This window comes from Artemia sp. Qi Xiang Cuo, chromosome 10, assembly GCF_049724085.1.
Source record: "Artemia sp. Qi Xiang Cuo chromosome 10, ASM4972408v1, whole genome shotgun sequence".
Lineage (NCBI taxonomy): Eukaryota > Metazoa > Arthropoda > Branchiopoda > Anostraca > Artemiidae > Artemia > Artemia sp. Qi Xiang Cuo.
The window spans coordinates 22,881,965-22,892,664 of NC_142803.1; the positions used below are offsets into that span (position 1 = coordinate 22,881,965).

General features: G+C 34.0%; 1 pseudogene; it reads left to right on the top strand.

Moving 5' to 3' along the window:
* The first annotated feature begins 259 nt into the window (after positions 1-259).
* LOC148947591 (double-stranded RNA-binding protein Staufen homolog) lies at positions 260-1,217 on the top strand (annotated as a pseudogene).
* Positions 1,218-10,700: the final 9,483 nt, after the last annotated feature.

Genomic DNA, 10,700 nt, shown 5'->3' on the forward strand with positions numbered 1-10,700 from the left:
TTGTATTCTGGTCTTAGAAAAGATGATTTAAAAAAAGTGGGAACTTCCAAAAGTTGGAAAGTCTCGGTGTCAGTGAAAAACTGAGATTTAATAAAGTTTAGAATTGCGAAAATATTTCAATGCTTCTGTTTCCTAGTTCCAGTTTTTTTCAAGGTAATATTATGATTAAGAAAATAAATACGTAGATTATTATTGAGCCGAGAGTTCCTTATATTTGAAGAAGCAGAAGCGTGACATTATGCTAGTCATTAGGTTCAAAATGTCAATTGAAGATACAACTGAAATAGTTATAGACAACAGATTTACAAAAATGACCCAAGCCAATATAAAGAAAAATATTTTGAGACTAAACGGACAAGCTTTACGCCTAGTTAATGAAATCACTACGATCAATAAAATACAACATCAATATCGACTAGTCAAGGAAAGTGGTCAAGGGCATAAGAAGGTGTTTTTTGTTGTGTTGGAATTAGGTGACGAGACATACAAAGCCTATAGTAGTAGTATTAAAAAAGCCCGACATGCAGCAGCAGCTGAAGCACTTGTTCATACTAGATATCCTCGACTTCCTCCTAAGATGAGAAATGCTGTTAGTAGCAGGGAAAAACCTACGGTTGAGTTGAATGCGCTAGCTATGAAGATTGGTGTCGTGGTGACGTATAATTTTGTCGAAAGGCCACTCTCTCTAATGACGGGACCTTCTATGGGCAGTGGCTACAATTTGTTTACCATAAAGGGCCATTTTACCGAAACCCCAGGATTTACAATTCCCGTAGATACAGATTTCATCCTCGTGGTTGTAGATTCCCAGATTATTTCACTGTAACCTGCAAAATCCTGGAAGGCGTATATGAAGGAACTGGACCAACACCACAAGCCGCAAAACATAGCGCCGCCAAAAAAGCCCTTAACGAACTAAAAAACATGCCATCTTTGGTCGACAATAAGCAAACAGAAAGATGTGACGATCCCAGCTTGGAATTGAAGTCTCCCATTTCGCTAGTCTATGAGATAGCATTGAGACATGACTTGAACATTCGCTTTGACGTTATTCGTGAATCCGGACCGCCTCATAGAAAATTTTTTTTACCCAGTGTACAGTGTACGGTGACTGTTACCAAGTGTACTTGACTACTGAAGGAGAAGGTAGAAGGAAGTAGTTATCGAAGAAGATTTCGGCAAAGCTGATGCTTGAAGAACTGAAGAAAACACTTTAGTTTCAATGAGAGAGTGCATAATTATTTGTTTTCATTGGTAAGAAAATGCCTTTTGGTTTTGTTCAAGAAATTTCCGTGAATTTTGCTTAATTTTGAGCTTAATTTCTAAGGTGATTTTGCTCTTGGTTTCCCCCCTGTTTCTTTAAAATATTACTGAAGTTACAATTTCTTATCTCATTACACTATGCTATATACAGAACAGTCATTAAATAAAAATTGTGCAATTACTCATTTATGCTTCTTTTCAGCATAATATTTACTACCCTGACAACATACCCCCCCCCCCCACGAATGGATACATATATAACCCTAATAATATATTTGTTTGCTCTTCTTTCTATTGATTGATAAGTTGTAAAAGCTGTTACTATGTGTGGATTCGAACATATCCCGTTTAGCCTAAGTGGTTACACTGAAAATTGGATTAAAAAAGAGATATTACGACAAATGAATTTAAAATGTTGTGAATAATAGTAGAAGAAAACACGATAATCCCGTTAATACAAATATACAAGTTATTAATAAGTAAAAAAAAATATTATCGCATATACTATCTTTATATGTGAGTAATAATTGTGTTACAATTCTCGAAAACGGATCCATATTTTTTCGGGAAATTTGGTATCTTGGAATATTCTCGCATAAAAGGACAATTTAGATAGGTCAGAAGTCTGGGAAAATTCGTTAAGAGCGTTAATTTTGGTTTTTGAAAATGACGTCATGTAGTATAAGTTACTATGACGTTATGCACGTAATGCACTTCATGACATCATATAATGTCCTTCATATCCGGGTTGCAGCGGTAGCTAGCAACCTGGAAAACTTACCCCTAAATAGGAAACTTACCATCTCTTGACTTGAACAACAAGAAAAATATATTGGCTTGAAAATAAAAAAAAGTGGCTAAAACCACTATATTCTGCGTGTACGGCATGTTTTTTTCTCTCTCTCTCTTTCTCCTCAGATAGCTTGGCACCGGAACATCGTAGAGAGCTGTTTAATAGGTCATTTTAAATGAAATTGATGTGGTTAAAATACCTTTTGTAATCAAAAATTATAAATTGGCATCCTGGTATATTCTGGTCAAAAAAACGATTTAGATAGGTTAGAAGTTTGATAAAATTCGTTGAGAGCCTTAATTTTAGAAAAAATAACTATTTATGTGAGTGAAATCATTTTTATACACATCAGTAGGCTATTGCAACGACGTCGTCACACTTGTCACACTTATGAGGAAAAATTGAATATTTTCAGGTACGGAGAAGTAATTAAATTGCATAAAAGATAAAAAAAAAACTTGTAATTGCAAAAATATTTTTTGATAGCTTCTCACTGGAACATAGTAGATAGCTGTTTATAGGCTCCTTTTAAATGAAATTGATGTTGTTAAAAAAAAAATGTTAATTAAAAAATTATAAATTGGCATCCTGGGATATTCTGGCCTAAAAACGATTTCGACAGGTCAGAAGTTTGAAAAAATTCGTTAAGAGCCTTATTTTTGGAGAAAAAAAATATGTGAGTGAAATCATTTTTATATACATCAGTATTGCAATGACGTTGTCACATTCGTCACAGTTATGAGGAAATATTGAATATTTTCAAGTAAGTACCTTAAATTGCATAAAAGAGCAAAAAACTGGTAATTGCAAAAATATTTAAATATATTTTTACAAGGAATTAAAACAACTTCACAAAATTAAAAAAGAAAACAAAAGGTTTGAAGCTTAGTAGAAATCATTATTAGAAATCAAACTTGCTGTAATAATCCAATATTTTTGAATATATTCAGTATGAAAAAACATTAAATTGCCTAAAGAACAAAAAGAAGAAAAGGCTCAAATTGTCTGTGTTTAGAACACAAGCGACAGTAGGAATCCGGGTTGCAGCGGTAGCTAGCAACCTAGTAAGAGACGATCACGTCCAATGTTAAGAAATAAAAAAATCCATAACTCCTAAAAAAAGACTCAGATCAAAACAAAAGTACAACACTAGTACCGCCTTGTCCGATACCCCTGTATAGGAAACTTTCTGTCCCTTGACTTGAACAGCAAGGGAAATATATTGGCTTGAAAATTAAAAAAAGTGGCAGGTACTACAACATTCTGCCTAAATGGCATCTTTTTTTTTCTTTTCTGGGACTGGAACATCATAGAGAGTTGTTCAATGGCTCATTTTAAAGAAAATAAATGGGGTTAAAAACCTTTTGTAACTAAAACAAATTATTTCTAAAAGTGAATAATTTTTTCCACTGAAAACTGCATTTTTGATGTCTTTTCATACTGCAGTCTTTTCCAAGATATTTGATTTTTGTACATATCCGGGTTGCAGCGGTAGCTAGCAACCTAGTAAGAGACGATCACGTCCAATGTTAAGAAATATAAAAACCCATAGTTCCTAACAGAGGAGTCAGATCAAAACAAAAAGTACACCATTAGAACCGCCTTGTCCGAAACCCCTGTATAGGAAACTTTCTGTCCCTTGGCTTGAACAGCAAGGGAAATATATTGGCTTGAAAATCAAGAAAAGTGGCGGCTACTACAACATTCTGCCTAAACAGGATATTTTTTTTTTTTTTCTTTCTCTTTTCTTTTGTATCCAGAGATAGCTTGGCACTGGAACATCGTAGAGGGTTGTTCAATAGCTCATTTTAAAGTAAATTAATTGGGTTAAAAATCTATAGTAACTAAAATAAATTATTTCTAAAAGAGTATAATAAAGAACGATCTCTTGCCTATATCAATTTATATTAAAGCTATCATATCTAGATAGGAGGCAGCTAAACTGAGTTTCTTTTTTAAACTTTAAATTTAAGAGATATTACTTTAAATTTAATATATTAGTGTATTCTTTCTGACGGGGATTCGAATTTACATTGATACTTGATACGTTACTTAAACACAAAGTATTAGATGAAATTTAACTCAATAAGGAAATCATTTATTGTAATTACATAAAGGACCGAAATAGTTCATCATAAATCCGGGTTGCAGCGGTAGCTAGCAACCTAGTAAGAGACGATCACGTCCAATGTTAAGAAATATAAAAACCCATAGTTCCTAACAAAGGAGTCAGATCAAAACAAAAAGTACACCATTAGAACTGCCTTGTCCGAAACCCTTGTATAGGAAACTTTCAGTACCTTGCCTTGAAAACCAAGGGCAATATATTGTATTTAAAATCAAGAAACGTGGCAGCTACTACAACCTTCTGTCTAAACGGGATATTTTTTTTTTCTTTTTTTCTTTTTTTCTTTTCAACAGAAAGCATGGCATTGGAAATTCGTAAAGAATTGTTCATTGCCTCATTTTAAAGGAAATTAATTGGGTTAAAAATTTATAGTAACTAAAATAAATTATTTCTAAAAGAGAATAAATTTTTCCACCAAAAACTGCATTTTTGATGTCTTTTCACACTGCAGTCTTTCAAACATAATCGTATACCAGCGGTAAGATTTGAACCCACGCCTCCGAAGAGACTGGTGGCTAACACCAGTGTCTTGGACCACTCGGCCAGGCTGCCTCTTATAATTTGGGTTGCAGCAGTAGCTAGAAACCTAGTAAGAGACGATCAGTCCCATGCTAAGAAATATAAAAACCCAAACTCCTAAAAATAGAGTAAGATCAAAACAAAAGTACATCATTAGAGCTACCTTGTCTGAAACCCTACTAGATACATAATGAATGTCGTCATAGCTTTATATTAGAGCTATGACGTGAATAGAATAACACTAAATTATGTTGTGGTTTCTGAAGACGTCATGAAATAATATCATTGCACCATGACGTCATCATGAAATAAAACCATTACGCCGTGACGTCATAATTACTACTTAAGAACTACAAAGATGAAAATGGTCTCATTCGTGAATTACATAATGGTTAGATCAAAGCAAGTTGCACGCAAGTTAAAAAAAAACAGTACTACACAGACAACAGAGATAGTATCTTGAAAAGAGAAAAGCAAAGGTATTCAACCGACCAGGCATATCGAGAAGTAAAAATTAAGAGAGCCAAACAAAAGATCAAGGAGCGTTATCACAATGATAAACTTTATAGAGAAGCAACAATTGAGCAGGCTAGACAAAAGATCAAGGACCGGTATGGTAATGATGAAGATTACAGAGAAGCAAGAATTGAGCAGGCTAGACAAAAGATCAAGGAGCGTTATCAAAATGATGAAGATTACAGAGAAGCAAGAATTGAGCAGGCTAGACAAAAGAGCAAGGAACGGTATGATAATGATAAAGATTACAGAAAAGCAAGAATTGAGCAGGCTAGACAAAAGATCAAGGAGCGTTATAACAATGATGAAGATTACCGAAAAATATATAAGAAAAAAGTTGCTACCAGAATAATGGGTAGATACTGGGGTGACAAAAGCTATAATGAAAAACTTAAATTCTCTGCGAGGTTGTACCGAAGAACGCATAAGGACAAAGGGAAAAATTACATTCAGAAACACAAGAAGATGGCAAAAATGCAGGCTGATCTTCGTAAATTGAGAAACATTTTACGCATGTTTTACCAGGATCATGAAAAGTATTCAAAATTACAGATTAAAATTCTCTTTGAAAGAGCGGATGCTGTTGAAAAGTCGGCTAGAAATGCTTTGGCAAAGGTTCATAGTAATATCCAAAAGAAAAGTTGTCAGTTTAATGAAAAGCTTCCAAGGTATGGATTGGCGACTGCGGAACAGTTTATAGATGCAATGGAAAATGTTCGACAACACAGTGATTATAATAAAGATCAAACTCTTCCCTATACTAACTTGCATACGCAACTTCACTATAGTTAAGATTACAGTTAAGATAAATAATGTAAGATTATATATGTAAGATTATAAGATTATAATATGTAAGATAAATAGTTAAGATTATAGTTAAGATAAATAATGAATGTCATTATAGTTTTATATTAGAGCTATGACGTAAATAGAAAAACACGAAATTATATTGTTGTTTCTGAAGACGTCATGAAATAATACAATTGCGCCATGACGTCATGATCTAAAATCATTACACAGTGACGTCATAATTACTATATAAGAAACGTCAAAACTGTAAATGGTCTCATTCATGAATACATAATGGTTAGATCAAAGCAAGCTACACGCAAGTTAAAAAAACAGTACTACAAAAAAAAACAGAGATAGTATCTTGAAAAGAAAAAAGCAAAGGTATTCAACCGACCAGGCGTTTCGAGAAGTAATAATTGATAGTGAAAAACAGCGTTAACACTATGATGAAGATTATAGACATGCGAAAATTGAGACAGCCAAACAAAAGATCAAGGAGCGTTATCACAATGAGGAAGATTATAGACATGCAAAAATTGAGACCGCCAAACAAAATTACAGTAAAGAACGATCTCGCTCCCATACTAACTGATATATGCTGGTTCCAGGTGTAGTTACATAAAGGATGAATATAGCTCATCATAAATGGTGTTTGTCAATTATCCAGGTTGCAGCGGTAGTTATAATAAAGAGCAAACTCTTGCCTATACTATACCTAGTAAGAGACGATCCGGGTTGCAGCGGTAGCTAGCAACCTAGTAAGAGACGATCACGTCCAATGATAAGAAATATAAAAACCCCTAGTTCCTAAAAGAGAAGTCAGATCAAAACAAAAAGTACACCATTAGAACCGCCTTGTCCGAAACCCCTGTATAGGAATCTTTCTGTCCCTTGGCTTGAACAGCAAGGGAAATATATTGGCTTGAAAATCAAGAAAAGTGGCAGCTACTACAACATTCTGCCTGAACGGGATATTTTTTTCTTTTTTCTTTTTTTTTCTTTGTTTCCAGAGATAGCTTGGCACTGGAACATCGTAGAGGGTTGTTCAATAGCTCATTTTAAAGGAAATTAATTGGGTTAAAAACCTTTTGTAACTAAAATAAATTATTTCTAAAACAGAATAAATTTTTCACCAAAAACTGCATTTTCGATGTCTTTTCACACTGCAGTCTTTCAAACATAATCGTATACCAGCGGTAAGATTTGAACCCATGCCTCCGAAGAGACTGGTGGCTAACACCAGTGCCTTGGACCACTGGGCCAGGTTGCCTCTCATAAATAACTATATATGTGAATCTGGGTTGCAGCAGTAGCTAGCAATCTAGTAAGAGACGATCAGTCCAATGCTAAGAAATATAACCAAAACTCCTAAAAATAGAGTCAGATCAAAACAAAAGTACATCATTAGAATTACCTTGTCTGAAACCCTACTAGATAAACATTGAATGTCGTCATAGTTTTATATTAGAGCTATGACGTGAATAGAAAAACACGAAATTATATTGTTGTTTCTGAAGACGTCATGAAATAATATCATTGCGCTATGACGTCAATAAAATCATTACGCTGTGACGTCATAATTACTATATAAGAAGCGTCAGAACTGTAAATGTTCACATTCATAATTATCATAATGGTTTCAATCAAAGCAAGCTGCACGCAAATTGAAAAAACAGTACTACACAAACAACAGAGATAGTATCTTGAAAAGAAAAAAGCAAAGGTATTCAACCGACCAGGCGTATCGAGAAGTAATCGAACAAAACAGCAAGATGTATTATCACAATGATGAATATTATAGACATGCAAATATTGAGACAGCCAAACAAAAGATCAAGGAACGGTATGGTAATGATGAAGATTACAGAGAAGCAACAATTGAGCAGGCAAGACAAAAGAGCAAGGAACGGTATGACAATGATGAATATTACAGAGAAGCAAGAATTATAATAAAGAGCAAACTCTTGCCTATACTATATTAGATACTCAACTTAATTAAAGTTAATGATATAGTAATAATATGGTTTTATTTATAGCTGAATTACAAATTAAAAGAAAACTACCCTGGCTGGATCCGAACCACCAACCTTTCCGTTATCGGCCGATCGTGCTAGCCACTTAGACTATGGCGTCATTAATTAAAGTTGTAAAATTAACAATATGATACATAAATAAAACAGTTCGTGGTATTTCAAAACGTTTGTGGTAACGAACTGTATAGTCAGAACGACTCGCCTCAATATATATCCGGGTTGCAGCGGTAGCTAGCAACCTAGTAAGAGACGATCACGTCCAATGTTAAGAAATATAAAAACCCATAGTTCTTAAAAAAAGAGTCAGATCAAAACAAAAAGTACACCATTAGAACCGCCTTGTCCGAAACCCCTGCATAGTAAAATTTCTGTCCCTTGGCTTGAACAGCAAGGGAAATATATTGGCTTGAAAATCAAGAAAAGTGGCAGCTACTACAACATTCTGCCTAAACGGGATATTTTTTTCTTTTTTTCTTTTTTTTTCTTTTGTATCCAGAGATAGCTTGGCACTGGAACATCGTAGAGGATTGTTCAATAGCTCATTTTAAAGGAAATTAATTGGGTTAAAAATCTATAGTAACTAAAATAAATTATTTCTAAAAGAGAATAAATTTTTCCACCAAAAACTGCATTTTGATGTCTTTTCCGGGTTGCAGCGGTAGCTAGCAACCTAGTAAGAGACGATCACGTCCAATGTTAAGAAATATAAAAACCCATAGTTCCTAACAAAGGAGTCAGATCAAAACAAAAAGTACACCATTAGAACCGCCTTGTCCGAAACCCCTGCATAGTAAAATTTCTGTCCCTTGGCTTGAACAGCAAGGGAAATATATTGGCTTGAAAATCAAGAAAAGGGGCAGCTACTACAACATTCGGCCTAAACGGGATATTTTTTTCTTTTTTTTTTTTCTTTTTTTTTTTCTTTTGTATCCAGAGATAGCTTGGCACTGGAACATCGTAGAGGGTTGTTCAATAGCTCATTTTAAAGGAAATTAATTGGGTTAAAAATCTATAGTAACTAAAATAAATTATTTCTAAAAGAGAATAAATTTTTCCACCAAAAACTGCATTTTGATGTCTTTTCACACTGCAGTCTTTCAAACATAATCGTATACCAGCGGTAAGAATTGAACCCACGCTTCTGAAGAGACTGGTGGCTAACACCAGTGCCTTGGACCACTCGGCCAGGCTGCCTCTCATAAATAAATATATATGTGAATTTGGGTTGCAGCTTTATCCGGGTTGCAGCGGTAGCTAGCAACCTAGTAAGAGACGATCACGTCCAATGCTAAGAAATATAAAAACCCAAAACTCCTAAAAATAGAGTCAGATCAAAACAAAAGTACATCATTAGAAATACCTTTTCTGAAACCCTACTAGATAAATAATGAACGTCATCATAGTTTTATATTACAGTTATGACGTGAATAGTGACGTCATAATTAGTATATAAGGAAAGTCAAAACTGAAAATTCTCTCATTCTTGATTAGAATAATGGTTAGATCAAAGCAGGCTATACGCAAGTTGAAGAAAGAGTACTACACAAACAACAGAGATAGTAACTTGAAAAGAAAAAAGCAAAGGTATTCAACCGACCAGGCGTATCGAGAAGTAATAATTGAGAGAGCAAAAGAAAACAGCAAGATGTGTTATCACAATAATGAAGATTATAGACATGCAAAAATTGAGACAGCCAAACAAAAGATCAAGGAACGGTATGGTAATGATGAACATTACAGAGAAGCAAGAATTGAGCAGGCTAAACAAAAGATCAAGGAGCGTTATCACAATGATAAACTTTATAGAGAAGCAACAATTGAGCAGGCTAGACAAAAGAGCAGGGAACGTTATCACAATGATGAAGATTATAGACATGCAAAAATTTTATAATAAAGAACGACCTCTTTCCTCTACTAAATTTTATAGGCCACTTAACTATAGTGTAGGCTAGTACATATATTAAAATTGTCCATTAAAAGACGACCATTGGAATAAAAACCCATTAACATCATTTGATTTAGTTAGCTATTTGATTGCTTAAGGCTAGTCTCTTACTATTTCAAAGAAGAAAAAGCCGTAGGCTTTTTCCTGTTTGTAATCAATTAGAAAGATTTTTAATAAAGTATAATAAAGAACGACATTTTGCCTATACTAAATTGTAGACGCCACTTAATTATAGTATAGGTTAGTAATTCCACAGATAGCTTGGCACTGGAACATCGTAGAGAGTTGTTTAATGGCTCATTTTAAAGGAAATTAATGGGGTTAAAAACCTTTTTTACATTAAGGAACGAACTGTAACCCATAGGAACTGAAGTAATAAAAGGAATCATTTTACAGTAAAGAACGATCGCTCATGCATAGTAACTGATATATGGTGGTTCCAGAGGTAGTTACTTGTGGTTTGTCTCTTACTATTTCAAAGAAGAAAAAGCCGTAGGCTTTTTCCTGTTTGTTTAAATTAAAAGACGATCATTGGAATAACAAACAACTGCATACATTGGAATTAGTTAGCTACTTGATGGTTTGAGGTTCGTCTCTTACTATTTCAAAGAAGAAAAAGCCATAGGCTTTTTCCTGTTTGTAATTAGTTTATTATCTGGGTTGTTATAATAATCTTAATAAGCATGAAATATTTTAATAAATCATCATATA